The sequence below is a fragment of the Pseudochaenichthys georgianus genome, chromosome 9 (genome assembly GCF_902827115.2).
Source record: "Pseudochaenichthys georgianus chromosome 9, fPseGeo1.2, whole genome shotgun sequence".
Classification (NCBI taxonomy): domain Eukaryota; kingdom Metazoa; phylum Chordata; class Actinopteri; order Perciformes; family Channichthyidae; genus Pseudochaenichthys; species Pseudochaenichthys georgianus.
The window spans coordinates 7,210,724-7,229,927 of NC_047511.1; the positions used below are offsets into that span (position 1 = coordinate 7,210,724).

Here is a 19,204-nt window from a genome sequence, read left to right on the forward strand (position 1 = left end):
AGGAGGTGACCTCTGTATGTCATTCGGATTACATTTATATCATTGAGGAAATTCTAATCGGGAGAGGCTGAATGCAATGACACCAATGACGGTGAAGACAACTCCCATCTCGTCGCTACGCAAGATGTTACCAAACTGCGTTATAACAAAAAATTATGAAAATGTAAAATAACTTATAAACACCCCATTAAAAAATAAGAATCCTGCAGTTCAAACTAATACCGAAACAGGAGTATGCATAGCCTCATGCAGTAAAAGTATCATCGGTAAAAGTGAACCTACTTCTGGAGCTCCCTGAATCATTGCTAATAAGTTTCCTGGAAATTGGTATGTAATTAGTACTTCGAATAGTGTTTAATAGTAATACAGATAAGCATAATAATTATTACTTCCTGTTAATTAGAAGGGTATGATAAACAGAGATGGGGTCGTTACTAAAAAAAGTAATATATTACATAATTACATATTACTTAAAAAAAAAACGTTACTTTACTCGTTACTTTACTCCAGGGGTGGGGAACCTTTTTCCTCTCAAGGGCCATTTCAATGTTTTCAACATCCTCAGAGGGCCGTACAAATGATTGACCTCTGCTTAAAAATACTAAAATCACAGCCCACTCATTTCACCTTTCTTTCATGCTGTGCAAAGAAAAAGCAACCTCTGAATCCAGATATCTTGCCATGACTCACGTATGCATGCACGTGCAGAGTTGTGGCATGACCACCCAAACAGAAAGATATGGACACAAGATGTGTGCAAATATATTTAGACTCCTATCCATGTGAACATGATTTAAGTGGGGGGGACCTAACCTCCTCTAGGGGGGTCTTCCCCCCCATGCTCCCCCTGGAAGATTTTTTTTTAAATGTTGAAGTTAAAAGCATCAATCTGGGGCACTTTGAGAGCAACATTAGTAGATCTATGGATACAGATCTCAACACCCATTTGAAACAGAACTGTAAGCAGATTTTCTTTTTCTTTATGGATATTTTACAAATCACTCCCCTTTCAAACTGTATTCGTGAAGAACTTTCAACCATATAAAGTTTTACTGTCATATAGTAGGCCTATTTTATACCTGTTTACTTTATTCTCTTATTTTTTTAGAACTATAATGATCATATAAAGATGTGCCTTTACCTCACTGGTTGTAGAAAAAGCTTCTTATATTCGTTAGCATAGCTAGCTAACCAGATGCTAATAACAACAAAGTTATTGACTGTATGCTCAGTATGACAGATCGCCACTGGGTTTACAACTACAGACACAGCCACGCACAAACTGCAGCATGTGGACGGCTCCTTATGGGTACTGCAATGTTTGGAAGTGCCGGAGCGGAGCTGCGTTCTGGTGCTCCCCGTCAGAACTACACCCCTGTCAGATGAGACATATACCACGTGATGACACGTTAGGCTTGTGTTGTGTTCAAGGACCCTGACCTTGGCCAGGAAAAACAGGCACTCACTTGTTTAATTATTTTGCGGTCTAGATTTCTTTAATTTTTTTCTTTTTTGCGTGTGTTTATAAATTACCTCGAGGGCCACACCAAATGGTCTCGCGGGCCGTATACGGCCCGGGGGCCGGAGGTTCCCCACCCCTGCTTTACTCGTTACTTTACTCGCAGGGCCGGCCCGCCCCTCCCTACAGGCAGATCACGCAGACTGCTAAAGTTTCAAATGTTCTCTTTAGTTCAGTTTCCATTGTCGCATAAGACTGATCCAGATCCTGAATGTTTTCCTATCTGACCATGGCTGTCCTCTGTCTCCTGCTATCTGTATATTTTGCGCAGTATATCTCTGCTCACGCTGTTGCGTCGGCGTGTTCTCCTGCGTGTTGGCCATGTGTTGCACTGGAACCAGACACCGCAAAGACTTCAGCCAAGCACGTACGAACTGCGCATGCGTGAGTGGCAATAACTCTCCTTACCAGCAGGCGGCGGTAGTGTGTATTCGTCATTCAAAACAGGCAACAACCGGAAAACAGAGCAGATACGTGATATAAACAAACAACAAATAGCTGTGCGTTAGCTTCACCTTAGCATGTGTTCTTTGCAGGTGTTTGTTGAGGTTTGATTATGACTGATTTTAGAAAGTAACGAAGTAACGCGTGTCGGGGCAATGTTAGTAACTGTAGTGTGATTACTGAATTATAAAAGTAGCGCGTTACACTACTCCGTTACCGACAAAAGTAATATTATTACAGTAACTTTGTAACGCGTTACACCCAACTCTGATGATAAACCTGTAATATAAAGCATTACCAATTGTAACGTAGCTAATGTAATGCTAATCCACTTGCAGGTCAAACGTCATGTACTTTTTAGATACTGTTTACTGTCACCTTGAGCTGTTTCATTCTGACTGAGAAACAAGAAATCACAAGACGCAGTTACAGCCGATTCTGTGTGTGTGTGTGTGTGTGTGTGTGTGTGTGTGCGTGTGTTTTATCTCAGCACACAGATATGTGACCAGTGACCACACCCTGACTGTTATCGTCAAGGAACGGCTGCTCTCATTGGCCGATGCTGACGACATCACAGCCCCTTTAAAACGCTTTTGGTGAAGTTCTGATTGACAGGAGCTTAACACACACACTTCCTATTTCCTTTATCCACACCCTCAGACCGCAGTACTGCGTTAAACTCATTGTAGCTGGCCACGAAACAAAAATGGCTCCCGTGGAACAATAAAATGATCAAGCACAGGACCCATGTCCCCTATTTTAACGTAATGTCAACAGAACCAAAGTAAGACAGTGGATTTGATGGTGGGTCTACTGTAGGTGCCTTTCATGAGTTTACATCATATTAATTTATTTCAAACTGGAGCTGACGCCATGGCAACAGCTGTTCATTGTTGACAGGAGAGAATGAAACAACAGGTAGGAGGAGGATAGAAACTAGAAAAATAGTAGAGTGGTGCTCTGATGACGTATTTTGTGGGCCGAATGGTCAGTTTGTTTTGTTCAGCAGGATAATCTCCACATATTAACAACACTTTAGGATTTTTAAAGCATAAATACAAACTCCAGAGGTTAAAAGCCTCTGTTAGGCTGAAAAACCTTCATAACACACAAGGGGACCGGTAATAACCAGAAAAGCATGACATGGGACCTTTAAATATAAGGTTTTGTAATCATTCAGAACAACTTCGTCTGTTGTTTAGATATGAGGACATTTTAAATATGAATGAATGAGTATGGAAGGAAGTGGCATATTAGGATTGGAAAGAAAGGAAGTTTAGAGATAAGGAAGTGAGAAGGGCTGAAAGTCAAAGAGTATGAGGAAGGAGGACATAATGAAATGTATTATGTCAATACATTTCACATAACTGTATTAGGTTAGTTGAAAGCAATAATATTAGGTTGAACCTAATATTTTAGTTTTAACTTAATATTATTGCTTTCAACTTACCTAATTCAGGTTTGTGAATGAGCAATCAATCAATCAATGTTTAGTTATATAGCCCAATATCACAAATGTTACATTTGTCTCAGTGGACTTCACAGTGTGTACAAAATATCAGTATTACAATACGACACCCTCTGTCCTTAGACCCTCTGTCCTTAGACCCTCTGTCCTTAGACCCTCACATCGTACAAGGAAACACTTCCAGAGAAAACCCACAGTTTAAAGGGAACATGGGAGAAACCTCAGGGAGAGCAGCAGAGGAGGGATCCCTCTCCCAGGACGGACAGACGTGCAATAGATGCCGTGTGTAAATTGAAAAATGAAAGAATGATACATTTAATTCAAGTCAACATTTCATTTTGTAAGTGTGGCAGGTCAGAAAGTCTTCCTGTGAGTAGACTCTTCAGCTGCTCAGTGTGATGACATGACAAAGCAGAGCTGCATCTTTAAAAGTATGTGCATCAGAGTGTTCTTGTTCTGAAATATGAGGATGGAAGAAGGTGTTGTTCTGTCATATCAGCAAACACACTCAACTTAAAATTCCTGCAGTACAGAATCATCTGACAGAGCTGACGGCGGCACACAGACACACACCACCAGCAGCTCTGTCACCGCTGGCTGTGCCCGTGGCCTCATTCTTGCAACACCAAACCCCCCCCCTCGGCCCCCTGCTGCTCTCAGAGATAAGAGCTGAGGCCTCCGTCTGCTGCAGGAACACACTGACACAAGTTACTAAACAACACAAGCCATCAAACTGGTCTTAAACCAGCTGATAAACCTCTGGTCCCCTGGAGCTGGAGCTGGGATCAGATCAGGGATCCAAATGAGGATAAATAAGGGAATGGTGAAAGAAGTAGGCAGGGTAGTTAAGAATGAAATAGAAAGGGCTCGGAAGACAACGAATAGAGGAGTTGAACATACACATTTTGTAAAAAGAAGGATAGGAGATAGGAAAACAGAAGTATGACAAGAAAGTAAGGAGGCAGGGAGGAAAAATTGAGTAAGGCTAGGAAGGAAAGAGACTGGGAAGGAGAGACAGAGTAATGCAAAGACAGAAGGAGGTGGGGAAGGAAAGAAAGAAAGAGTATGGCAAGGAAAGATAGAGGGAGGGATGGATAAAGGAAGTATGAAGGACAGGAGGAGGTAGAAAGTGCTTTACAAAAAGAGCCATCCCATTAAAGGAGCAGCAACCCCGACAACCCTAGTGACATCTGATGGAAGGAGATACATTTGGAAAGCACAAAAACCTAAATTAGACTTTCATGTAATTATTTATTTTTCCTGGTGATTGATCGGATGTTACTTTAAATCAGGGGTCTCCAACACGTCGATCGCGAGCTACCGGTAGCTCGCGAGCCCTCAATAAGTAGCTCGCCAAGCAAATCCCAAATGTAAAGAATACACACAGGTAAGCATATCATAATGTTAACATGTGCTAAATATATACACTGCAAAAAAAAAAAAGGGAAGTAAAAGTAGCTCACGACTTGTTTTATTTTTTTAAAGTAGCTCTCATCTTAAAAAAGGTTGGAGACCCCTGCTTTAAATGGTTTAAAATGTTTAGTAAAACCTTCCCTTCCGTTAAACTTGTCTATCCCTGTGACACAATGTTACAAACTGGCCATTTTACCATTTTAAGGAGTTTCAAGCAAAACATAAAACAATTCAAATAGAAATGCTTTTGAAATTAAGATTTTAAAATCAAACCAAAATGAGCCTTTACAGAATAAAAAGAAATCCAGTTGAGACTGTTTAACAACATTGTATTTAATCAGAGAAAAGCCAAGAAAATTATCAGAACTTTTTCTCCTATCGTTTCTTCGCCTCAATACAGCTAATCTCGCAGAATCTCACGACCCCTTTAACTGGTGACCCTTTGGAAGAGCCCGACCCCAAGGTTGGAAAACACTGGACCAATCTAACTAACAGGATATAAAGTGGGTACAGTATCTCCACCTGCACTGAAAAAACTATTGTGTTGACTAATTGAATGTATTATGTCAACGCAAGTCATTGTTTCAGTTTCTGCAACGGTCACATGCTAGTCTAACATTGATCCTTCTTCAGTATTAACTATCTGAAAATCACAGGAGACATTTCACTTGACAACAGGATGTAACACATTGATTAGCTAGATAAGAGATGCCAGCTTGATGACTGATGACAGCTGTATTTCTGATTGTTGATCATAATGAGAAAAACTCAAAAGCAGATGTCATAATAGTGTTAGTTTGGTTGATCTGAGACCTTTAATCTTGAGTTTCTGCTGATTCTGACTTCTGTCTGATACTTATATTCACCCCAGTCTTAGATGGATTTCTGAAAGGGCCAGAACACCATCAATGACAAAGTGTCCCTCAATGACACAGACAAACCAGGAAGAGATAAGAAATGACCACAAACATACATTAAACTACTACAAAAATACCAATAAACTACATATGCAGATCCCAGTCCCAGCTCAAACTATAACCTAAAGATAAGGTATGTTGGAAATGAAGATGGTGGACTGTGCTGATCCTTTCAGTAAAGAAAGGGTCAGAAATACTTTATTTTAGCCAGACACCGATCCATTCAAATAACAGAATTGAGACATTTCTACCACAGAAGCACCCAATTGTCAATATCACACATAAAACTTTTTAGGAAGTGATCAGATCTTTTACATAAGGAATATTCAGATTACCACGGTAACATTTCTTTACATTGCATTAAATGTGAATTAGATGATGCTTTTATCTTAAAGGTCCCATGTCATGGCCATTTCTACTGATCATAATTCCATTGTTGAGGTCTAAAATAGATTTATACTGTGCAATTTTCCAAAATCACATTGGTTTCTCATACAGCATCTCTGTGAAGTATGTGTATTCACTCTCTGTCCTAAATGGCTTGTTGGAGCTCCTGCCCCCCCCCCCCCCCCCTCCCTATGAGCCCAGTGGCCATCTTGCGAGACAGCGAAACCCAGCCCGAAACCAGCACGACACCTGCAGCCTGGCTGGGAGTTTGTGTGTGTGCTCACACACCGACTCACAGCCTCGCCGCGTCCCGCCGTCTCAGGGAGGAGAAATCGGCAGAGCTGCAGCTGAGAAAAGCTTGAGTGTGTGTGAGGAAGTAACGTAACGGCTCTGCGGACGTAACATAACGGCTCCACGGAATGCTCCATTTGGACCAATGGGTCCATTTGGGTATGGGCACGTCACTGTACCCAGGAAGAAAACAATGGAAAAAGAGAAATCTCCAACGAGGCGTTCTGGGGCAGCATAGACAGGTATTTTCAGAGTGTTACTCGCTACAGGGTGTACTTTGAGGGTTTGTGACTCTGCAGACCGTTTACATGCAGAAAAAGCTACATAACACACAAGGGGATGGGTAATAACCGGAAAAGCATGACATGGGACCTTTAAAGGTCACCTATCATGCTATTTTTAGGCAATAGCATAGGTCTCAGATATATACAAATATTTAAAAAACATGTCTGTGTTTTGCTCAAAATACCAAACAGATCACCCATTCTAGCCATGCCTCATATTCCTCTATTTCAGCCCTGTTACTAAAGTGCTGATTATTTATTTGTTAAAGGGGCGGAGCCTATGTCTGCTCATGCGGGACCCGGCAGATACTGTCTAAATGCTGCGGGGATGAAGGATTGTTTCTGAAACAGTATGGAGCTCAAATGCTTTCTCTCTTGCAGGTTTACTACAAGCAGTAGCGTGGCATGGGAACAAATGATTAGAAGTCAATAATGCATCCTTTTTTGGGGGTCGGGGTCGGGGGGGTGTGGTGGTCAATGTAATAACGTAACCAGATGAGTGATTACAGCACCCGGTATCATTTTTACACACATTTGTATCATACAGATGCAGGACTTACACACGCCTGTTATCTAACCGACAGGTCCGCACGCACTGTCCAGCCCAAACTCTAATAAGCATTCATTCACAAACTAAATCAGGAGACCTTTAACGTTTTACGTTCGATTCGCTCCTTTTTTCCTCGCTGTACATATCTCCTGTTTGGGCATTGGCCTGTCATTAGATTGAATTTTTAATTGCTGCTGTAGCGGAAGTTTAGTACAATTATTTTTGAGTAAATACTCCAAATCTCCACCCTCCATAATTGCACTTGCTTCAGTTGCTTGCTACTTTCTAACGGCGGTGAGAGTGGTGCAGTGACACTATCTATCTTCTATCGATTAGATTTATGATTCGAAAAATATAAAAGTAGGGAAGACATGTGGATATTATCCGACTGAACTAAACATGCATTTATCTAACAGGTTCGTTTTCCACAGACCTTATTTCAAGCTATTTTCCAAAACCCTGTGGATAAATCCCACTACTTTTTTGTCGAGGGAAACCGAGCGCAGCTTACTTCTGGGTTTTAGAACGCGTCACTGCAACACTAAGTTGATGCGATTTGATTGGATTGTGAGGGAAGCCAGCCGCCTCTGGCTCATGGATGTATAATAAGAACTGGATACAGCGTGGGAGGCGGGGCCTCGTTCATATGAGAGTTGCTCATTGGCGCATGAAGACAAAATGGCCCAACTTTTGAGGGAGCGAAACGTCACGAAAGTATTCATATAATCATATAATCGGTTCTTATTGTGCATCCATGGGTAAAGGTAAAACTCATGTAGCCTAGTACTGAACACGTCACATGAACGTGCCGGGCGTTCATAACGCCGAGGAAAATAACTCTCAGAATAACGTTATTAGCACATTTTACAACATGAGGACCGAATGTTTTTAATAAGGGCTATACAAACGTTCATACTGGGTAGTTTATTTAGTTTAAAAAGTATTCAACGATTTACAGACGTCTCTTTCCCAATGTTAGTCAATGGGAAAAAGTATCGACTTATATACAGCACACTTCCTGGGGGCTTGTTTGTAGACGTTATTTAACCAGGTAAAATCCCATTGAGATCAACAATCTCTTTTTCAAAGGAGACCTGCAGAATGGCAGCCGCCTCTGGCTTCCCTTGGCATGGCCCTGACTAATCACAGGTTGGCAGGGGCATGACGTGTGCCTCGTCTGATTGGTCAATCCCTCCATTTTTTTTCACCAAGGGAAGCCAATTTTGGCTAGCCTCCTCTCGCAACAGAGAGTGCAATCTACTGTTTTACCATAACATCTAGAGGGGCGCTGTTTCACTCTTTGTAAAATACTCAATGAGAATGGGGGAGAGACGGGCCGGCAGCAACACACAGCAAAGAAGGATTTCTGAAACTAAACTAAGTGTTTTTATTTATTTATTAAAATTATAACTACAATCTGAAAAAACAGGGGAAGCCTGGCTTCCCTTGGCCTCCAGGAGAAAACGCCACTGACTACAAGGTGAATTCCTTTTTTTAATTTCCTGCTTCTTTACACATTCTCTCTCCAGTACAGGTTAGCTCTGAGTGTTAGCGATGCTTGCTAATGTAAACAAAGACCATAATACGTCCAAAACACGTCGGCATTGTTTCTGATAGCAACGTTTCTGATAGGGCCGTGGGTGTAAAGCCAGCCCACATTTCAGATATTACGTCATATCGGACGCAAATCTGGATCAGCTCCGTTGTACAGAGGAAAAGAGAGAGGGTTTTATTTTCTGACACTTTGTGACACACCGGGGAAACATATTTATGTATAAAAGACATAACAAAGTGCATTTTGCATGATAGGTCTCCTTTAAGTGACTAACATACACTTCAATACCATAGATATGCCTAGGGGAGCAATTTTGGGTTAAGTATCCTGCCCGAAGACACCAACATGGGTAATGCTGGGGCTGGGGATCAAACCACTGACCCTCCGATTAGTAGAGGCCTAAAGAGTGGTGCAGGAATGAGTCCTCAAACCAGTAAGAGACTTTAATTGGCATTTTACCATTTCCAGTTCCCTCATCTTGAAGTCACTGGTTTTTTAACATGTTTCTAGATAGAACGTTTTGTTTTACGAAAATAAAAAACGTCAGTAAATACCCCCTAATCTGTGTGAAAAGTGACTTAATAAAATACCAACCGTCATCATGTCGACACGAGTCCGCCGTTGACGCGCAGCCATGCAATGTGATGTGGTTTGTTTATAGCATCACGTTAACTTTCTATTTCTCCGGATTGCATTGACACTTTGAAAAGCACGAAGCGGTGTTAATATGTGGAGATTATGCTTCTGAGCACACGTGGTAAGTAGGACATAAACCTGTGTTTGCCCAAAACTTTATTTTCTGCAATATACCGAAATCCAATGGGAATGGATCCTTTGCAATGCTTTCGGGTCGGCCTAGAAATACGTCATCACGACACTACACTCTATTTTCTCCCTTTTACCACAGCCTGATGAGTAACAAGTAAAAGTCCTGCATTCCTCATCTTACCTAAATATTACTATCATTCAGTGTTCGATTTTTATTATAATTGTACTAATTTTATATTCTCTCTGTTTATTCTTTGGTAAAATAATGTACTGTGTTTTAAAGGATCGTTGTAGATTTTTAAATACATATTATGCATAGTAGCTCCATCGAAGTAAAAGGGAGCAAGAAATACAAATACTCAGGTGCAATTATCTTAAAATTGACACAAACAGTCGTGAAGGATTCAAACCTTTTTTCTATTTCTGCTGTAGTAGAGTCAAGGCAGAGCCAAGTTTCTGTTGTATAACATGAGTAAAGATGACTTATATGTCCAGAAATAGAGGAGAGCACCCACGCAGGCAACGGAGATGCATTCAGGGACCGTACCAGTGTACAGTACGCCAAAGATGAGAAAGATAGATATTTTACTTAAGTAACAGTAATATCACAGTATTTCAGATCAAGTATGCTGGTAAAATCAGGAAAGGTAAAAGTAGGCTTAATGTTAGTCTTAGTGTCATAGTTAAATAATGATTACTCAAGAATTAATGTAAATGTTAATAATGTAAACTTTACACTTGCAGTTCTGTGGAGTCCAGTTTGAAATATTAACTAATGATGATTTTAATTATGGATATATTTGCTGGTTATATTCTCCATTAACTGATTAATTGATTGAAAACTCAATATTATTACAAATAAATTCAAATTATTAACATTAGTAATAGAAAACTGAAAACTATAAGAAAAATATTTCTTTCAATTTACTTTCTGTCAGTCGACAACTTTTTTTTTTACAACTGTAGACTACTTACTTTATAGTAGTAAGGTGCTGGGTAGTTTAATGTATACTATTTTTTTTAATAAAGTCTTAAAATTATAGTTTGTAAAGTAAGTAAAGCTGTCAGATCAGAGTAGAAGTGAAGGAAAGTGGCATGAAATGAAAAAACTAGCACAACTAAATGGGTCAGAAAATACTTTAAAAGTTTGTGTTCTGAAAGTACTATGTACTTAGCTACTGAAGTATCATGTTAAATGCAGGACTTTCACTTGTGACATAGTATTATCAGTGTATGGTGTAAGTATTTTTATTCAAGTAAAGGATATTTCACGTACATGTAAATGTGTGTTTAGGCTAAAAATAATTGGGTTAGAATTAACTAAAGCACAGTCACTCTAATTATCTTTCACACACACACACACACACACACACACACACACACACACACACACACACACACACACACACACACACACACACACACACACACACACACACACACACACACACAGAGAGAGCAGCAGCAGGTTCTTTCTAGCTCCCTCAGGACTGTGAGCCATTATTCACAGCTACAGTAGGTTCAATGGGACAAAGAGTCCCACCGTTCACATTATGTGTAACTGTTAACTGCTTCTACTAACTGTTGACCTGATGATGGCTTGAAAGGTCACAGCATTACCAAAGTTATCACAACTCATCCAGAGGGAACTATTGAGGGACAACATTTCATCACAACCCATCCAATAGTTGACACATCTCAGCCTGGAGGTGGGGTTCATTTGCCTACCATCCATAGAGTCTCCTAATATGACAAAAGTAACTATTAACAATAACTTACTTTGACATTAAATCAATAGGTTGTTGCCGGGATTCAACATAAAAATGGACACAACCGACAAGAAAGGATTCTAGAATCATATCATAAAGTATCATATCATATTGCATTGTATCGTAACGTTTGTGTTTTTTGGTATTCTATTGTATAACGCATTTTGTTACTGTATATTTAATGAATACTTTTATTTTCAACTTTAACAAAGAAAATGTACACCTTCTCAACTAACAATAAAGTATCCTAGTTTCGTAACATATTGTGTCATGTCATATCGTATTGTATCGCATTGTGTTGTATTGTATCATACTGGACTTTTTATTGTAAATTTAATAAATAACTTTTATTTCCAGCCGAGCTTTACCAAAGAAAATGTACACCTTTGTAGACTTACAATGAAGTGTCCTAGTATCGAATCATCTTGCTTCCCTCTGAGATGTAGTGGAGTTTAAAGTAGCATGAGAATAGAAAATACTCAAATGAAGTACCTCAAAATGGTACATTACACCACTGATAGAAAAGCCGGCAATCATGTCTTAAAGGATAATACACATTACAACTATTATCCTATAAATACGTTAACATTTTAGAAATAGTATGGGACTATCATGGGCCGGATTTTAAAGGCAGGCCGGCAGATGTTGTGATGCTGGATGAGGAGGGGGGGTGTTACATAAAGCCATCCTCTCCTTCTTAATCCAGCCTCCATCCTCCATCCTCCATCCTCCATCCTCCATCCTCCATCCTCTCCTCCGCGGTGTGCTCACTTCCCAGCAGCATTTTACATAACTTCAGACTATCAGACAGAAACATAACTGGGTATATGTTTATATTCTGACGATGAATCAAACACTGTACGGTTTTACTACATGTTTAAGGCTATACCAAAACGGTGAGACGCCAGTAAGAGGGAGGGTGGACGTTGGAGCTTTCTGCCCCGCTGCTGCGCACCACAGCCCGGCGTGTCACTGCTCCGGCTCCCCGTACAAGGTCGACGGAGCCAGGGAGAAGCCGGGCCGGAGTCTCGCTTAAAACATCCACATTTCTATCGCTACAATATCTTCATATGCCGATAACATCTCTATTACATTGCGTGTACACCAGACTGTATATTTTAATCCAAACTTCACTATAATAATATTCCACATAAAGACCTCCGGTGGGATTATCAAAAGGGATAAATGATAGATTTAAAGCTGCAGCAGGACAGCAGGAGGTGGGTCTTACCTGTCAGTTGCTCCCGGTGTTTCAGAAACATCCAGCAGCTCCGTCACCAACTGTTTCTCTCTGCGATCACTCCCAAATATAGTCTCATGCGCGCGTGAGTACGTGTATGTGAGTGTGTGTGTATGCATGATAGCAGCAGCACTGTGCCCCCCCCCCCTCTCTCTCTCTCTCTCTCTCTCTCTCTCTCTCTCTCTCTCTCTCTCTCTCTCTCTCTCTCTCTCTCTCTCTCTCTGCTGTTTCAGCCCATTACCTGTGTATTTCCTTTATTATGTCATTTAAATTCAAGGAAAAAAGCTGAACATAACTGGATATCATCAAATACAAGATAAAAATCTGCATATACAAATAATATCAATGTATGTGTTCAGCTTCCCAGAGTGTTGCAGGTAAAAATATATCGTGTTTTATATGCAGCTCTCGTAACATCATTTGAATTGTGTTGATGTCGGTTACGTGGTTAAATATAGGATGCATTGCATTAAAGAGGCCCTATTATGCTTTGTAGGGTTTTTTCACTTTCCTGTAGAGTGTTATAAGTTATTGTGCATGTAAATGAGTTACAAAGACCAAAATCCCAGTACCCTCGAGAGGGAGTTTCTCTCATAGTGACATCACTATGTTACAATTGGCTTCTATTGGCTAGCGAACCAAAAAAATGTACGTTATAGGCTAAGGGGCGGTACATCTCTAAGCGGTTGACCAACCACAACAGAGCTGACCAATCAGGGCAGACTGGGCTCTGGTTTCAGACAGAGGGTGAAAAGAGGTGCTGCAGCACAGGCAGTATGAGAAAAATAAAGAGCTTTTTGAACATTAAAGCATGGAGACATGTCACTGTAGAGACATACTGATATGAACCTGAAGATGAGCAGAATAGGCCGCCTATAATTTGGGGGAAATATTTAGTTCGGAGTGGCTGGAGTTTTGTGCATTCTTTGCACCTCTGTTTTCCACTGTATTTCTTGCACAGCTGGCAGAAGCGCCCCACTTTGGGGAGCCATGACTTTTGTATTAGTCTGGATCATCCATTTGCAACAGTATGGGTGGGGGGATTTAAACATGACATTGCAACATTAATCTACTGTAATGCCACTTTTTAAGTTACACTCATGTGCTGTTTTGCAATCTGCCTTTAAACTAGTCTTACATTCACCGTGAAGATTTTCTTTTTTTATCCGACGTTTTGAATTATTCTTGTATTTGTTCTATATGTTACTGTTGTTGTTATTTGTTGCATTCTTGTTTCTTGTTCTCAGGTCTCTTGGAAAACACATCTCATTCTTGTTAAGAAATATAATTATAAAATGAATATTCATTGCAACATATCTGTAATTCTGTAAGTTATATTGTGCTATCAGTCATTTTTAGTCTGCAATACTGTCAACTCTATAATTTGCTGTTGAATTTAATTCTCAGAGTTATCATTTTTTGTTTTTCTTGCCTAGATACTAAATAAATGTTACATTTGAAACCGCTTTTCGTTATTGAAAAGCAATAAAATGACTAAATAACACACAGAAAAACACCAAATAAACGGTTCGGCTTGTTGAGACATCCACTTTCTATTCAATTCATAGAAGGAGGTTGTACAAAATATATATGTTTCTCAAAAATAGGCATAAAAAAACAAAAAACAACCACAAATAGACAAAAGTGATTAAAAGCGACACAACATTAAGCAAATACAAAGATGCAAAATGACCAATGAGACTACAGGCCTCCACATAGACTAAGGACCACATAAATACATATCAAAAATAATGAAAATAGACTCAAAATAACTTACAAAAAGTGATATAAAGATGACCATATGATATTTCCATCCCTCCCCTTCTGTTCATGACAGTAGAGCTCAGAGTGACTTTCAGATAAAGAGCTTATTCTCTATTCATGTTTCTGATGATGGCCTTAATTTGACTGCATTCACAGCAGCAGGTCAGAGAGGAACCTCCATTCATCCAACACACTGCTGCAGGTGATGGCACTCAGGGATGGTTGCCCCCTACAATGTCATATTTGCCGAAAATGTAATAAAATGTACTCTTAAGATACAATAACATTGGGCTGGATACGGTTAGATTGACTGTATCGATGCAAATGTGTTACAGGGTTAGGGTTGCTCTATAGTGTATTCAATGTCGACTGTTTTATAGTGTACACATATATTCTCTTCATAGTGTTAATACGTTAGTTTGTTTATATCGGTCTATACTTACTTATGTTACATTATACTGCACTTTACTGCTTTTTTTTTTTTAAACTTCCCGTCAGATGCTAACTGCATTTTTGTTGTCTAACTACTTGTACTCTGGGAAATGGTTAAAAATAAAAGAGAGAAAAAGAAAACTATGCTGTGAATTCTCTGGGGTGGGGGTGTTGTCGTGGATTATTGCTTTTAATCAACCAATTGATTTAGATACATGGTTTAGCACCACTTGGGCTCCACCTAGTGGCCATAATGAGTTACTGCATGTGTGCATATGACAGTGTCATGCTCTGCACTTTGACATAATCATAATATTTCATTGATGAATAATATATAATGTTAAATCCAATGCATCTAACATTATTAAAAGACAAACATGTAGAACACAAAATATATTTTCAACCTTTATAAATCAATACATGTTTGGGTGCTAAAAGCCCGTTGGTGTTTCTGCATGAAAACATTCAATGAGGACAACCTACGTCCTTTCACTAAAATAATGCGGCTCTAACTAATATGATTTCTGAGGGCACATCCATGCATCCATCTGTTTTTGTGTCACCCAACAGAAAATGAATTGAGTTATTACAGCTCAGCTATTGCAAAGAAAGTAGTGCAATGATGATATTATTGTGGGCGGATTTCACCATCATCATCATCATAGGCATACGGTTAGAATATAAGAATCAATTACACCAAGCATTTTGTTAAAAAAAAATCCTGAAGAAAAACCCTGCTCCAACAAATAACTAACAGACGAGAACCCTTTCAGAAGGTATATAAACAATGAAAAAACATAAATCAATGTAAATAACAGACGCATGTAGGCTTTTCTAGACATTTCCAATTTCTAAAGTAAGTAAAAAAAATGTTTGGCTTTTATTGTTTCCCCCCTTTCATCAGTTTGGCACCAGCACTTCCACACGTGTGTCGAACTCAGTTCCAGTTCTTTTGTTATATTTCTTCTTTTTTTTAAGGCTACATCCTAGCTGCTGCAGATTCAAGCAGAGACATCTGGAGGTCTTTACTTCTGCCATATGGAGTACATCAACCATCTGACACAATAAGATTAATGACTTTACACAACATTACAGTAGGAATAAACAATTTATCTCAAATAATAATTCCACTTATCAATACTTGGCTTTCATTCGGAGGTGAAAGAAGTACTCAGTAGCAATACTAACTTGTTAAAATACTCTGTTACAAGTCCTGCATTCTAAATCTAACTTAAGGTAAAATACAACAGTTTTGGCATCTAAATATACACTAAATGTGCTCGTCATGGCTCATTTCAGAATCATATGTAGGAAATGACTGGATTATGAGTAACTTGCAAAAAATGTGATCCATGAGAGAGACAGAAAATATTATTAAAAAAAGACATTAAATGGTGGTAGGGGGAACTGATGAAAGGATACTGTCCCATGAGGAAGGGCATGTCCGCCTCCCTTTTGGTGAACGCCACAGAACACGAGAGCTTCCCTAGATCCTCCTCGTCCAGACGGAGAGACTCTGTCAGGTTCACGCAGCCAGCCTGGGACCATCAGCACAGAAGAAACGTCACATGTAATCAAGGGCGTCACTTTGTGTTGAAAAGTGGTGGGGGGCATTATGGGCATAGGCTATGACAGAACTTCTCACCTTATCCCTACGGGAGACACCAGCCACCCTGTAGAGAAAACCCATCTCGGCCGCTTGTATCCGCGATCTCTTTCTTTCGGTCATCAGGTTTCATAGAGCTAAAACATTTCAAGTGCTACTGAACTGGCTTTAGATAAGCCTGTTAAGGCTGGGTCAAAAGTTCAGGACCTACAATGGCAGAGACCAGATGGATTCAGTCTTTTAACAAAATGTAATAAAGGAAAAAAGGAGCAACTAAAAAACAATCCACAAAATGAAGGTGGATCTAGTTCGGCGGGCACGACGGAGATGGGCCTGGACTGAGGGAACGGTCACTTCCGTCTCCTGGCTGGGGAACATTGGGGGCTGGAAGCCGTTAGAGACCATAAAAGAGGACATACCTGTGGCGGAACTGACCAGGGAGTTATGGGCGCATTCCACTCATGCCAAGTGCGAAGACCAGGAGGCGGGGAGACGGGCAGCGACACAACGTAAGGCTGCCTCCAGGTTCTGGTTGGCCCGCTCTGCCTGGCCATTAGTCTGTGGATGGTAACCCGAGGAGAGACTTGCCGTGGCCCCCAGTGCCTGACAGAATGCCTTCCAAACCCGGGAAGCAAACTGAGGACCTCGATCTGAGACAATGTCCTGGGGAATGCCGTGAAGCCTAAAAACATGGGACACTAGGAGGTCTACCGTCTCCAGAGCAGAGGGCAGCTTGGGCAGGGGAACATAATGGACAGACTTAGAGAAATGATCAACAATGGTGAGGATGGTTGTATTACCTTCTGACGGAGAAAGTCCTGTAACGAAATCCACAGCAATGTGCGACCAAGGGTGGTTAGGTATGGGTAAAGGGCGTAGGAGGCCAGCTGGAGCACGGTGAGAGGATTTACTGCGGGCACAGACAGAGCAGGCAGCGATAAAAGCCCTGATGTCAGCAGTCATGGTCGGCCACCAAAACTTCTGCTGGATTAGGGTCAATCAAAGTTCTGTGAAAACCTGGGTGACAGGCAACTTTAGAAGAGTGCCCCCACTGGAGCACTGGAGATCTCACGGAGGAAGATACGAACAGCCGATCGGGAGGACAGGCCGCAGGGGCAGGATGTTCCTGGAGGGCCTCCTGAACGGTCTGCTCGATCTCCCACCTGGCCGCTCCAACCACACAGGAGGTAGGGATGATGGTCTCAACGGAGCTCTCTTCAACAGGGGGTGGAAACTGGCGGGAGAGAGCATCTGGCTTGGTGTTCTTTAATCCAGGGCGGTAAATCAGAGTGAAATTGAACCTTCCAAGGAACAGTTTCCACCGAGCCTGACGGGAGTTCAACCTGTGAGCAGAACGTAATAGGACAGGTTCTTGTGATCGGTCCAAATGATGAACGGACATACAGAACCCTCCAACCAGTGTCGCCACTCCTGCAGGGCTAGCACAACGGCTAGAAGTTCCCGATTCCCCACATCATAGTTCCTCTCTGCAGGTGTGAGGCGGCGAGAGAAGTACTGTAGGCGCAGGGGTGGAGTCTATGATCATGGGACGAGCACTGTGAAAGGATTGCCCCGACACCTAGATCCGAGGCATCAACCTCCACCACAAATTGGAGTTCTGGATCTGGGTGAATGAGGACAGGAGCGCTGGAAAACAAATCTTTTAGTTTACCAAAAGAGTACTCGGCCGCAGGGGACCAGGCAAAATGCAGTTTGATAGAGGTTAACTGGGTTAGAGGCAGGGGTTAAATTGGGCCGGGGCTGTCCGGGGCTAAGCACCGGCACATCGGAAAATGCTCTGACGTCATGCCCCTCGCATATTTTAACAATGTATTGTAGTGCCGAGAGATATGGAGTCAGAGGCGGTGCATCGAAGGTGCAAAAGGGAACTTTAATCACAAGCTGCAAAGAACATGTTGTCGGGTCGCAGCCCGGGTCGACAAGAGAGAGAGCCAAGAGGGCACACCTATTTATAGGTAACCCATAACATGTCCGTGTGGGAACAATAACCGCAACTGTAGTTCCAGGTTTGAATTATGTCCCAGTGGTTAAATAGGTAGTCACCACACAAGCCCCCCCAGAATTCAAACATGGCAAAAAAAATAAAAATATCCCCACTTCCGTGGAGGAAGCACCACAAGGGCCGAGGAGGGTGGGGCCGCAGGTGAGGACCGGGCCATGGAACGGGCCACGAAAGGGGGCCGCAGGAGAGGGCAGGGGCCCTAACGAGGGCGAGGGCACCCACACCGAGGGCGGGCCGTCGTAAGGGGGCCGCACTAGGTGTTGCGGAGAACCCAGCAGGAAAGAGGGCAACCCGGCCGCAGGCAGACGCACAACGGCGGCGGGCATGAAGTCCTCGGCAGGCGTCGAGGTATCCCCGGAAGAGAGGAGCAGTCCCCCCGGGAGGAAGGAGCACAACCCGGCCGCAGGCAGACGTGCCGCGGCGGCGGGCATGAAGTCCTCAGCAGGTGCTGAGGCATCACCGGGAAGCAGGAGAGGCCAGACAGGGTCCCGGAGCGCGTCACCCATGGGCCGATGGAGCATGGGCGACGTCCGGAACTGTCGAGGCGAGAGGGGGTCCAGGAGTGCGCCACCCAGGCGTCGATGAACGTGAGTGGCGTCTGGATATCCCCGGAAGGCAGGAGAGGCCAAACAGGCTCCGGAGCGCGCCACCCACGGGCCGATGGCAGCATGGGCGACGTCCAAAACCGTTGAGGCGAGACGGGGTCCAGGAGTGCCCCACCCAAGCGTCGATGACACCGTGAGTGGCGTCTGGAACCGCCGTCGAGGTGGTGAA

The 19,204-nt window shown here is 42.0% G+C and overlaps 1 protein-coding gene across 1 annotated transcript in view; it reads right to left on the reverse strand.

Annotated features, from left to right (window-relative positions):
- LOC117453190 (dematin-like) overlaps positions 1-12,695 on the reverse strand; it is a 48,080-nt gene extending 35,385 nt beyond the window's left edge. The window contains 1 exon segment of the mRNA XM_071204319.1: positions 12,597-12,695. The gene's annotated coding sequence lies outside the window, so the exon portion shown is untranslated.
- Positions 12,696-19,204: the final 6,509 nt, after the last annotated feature.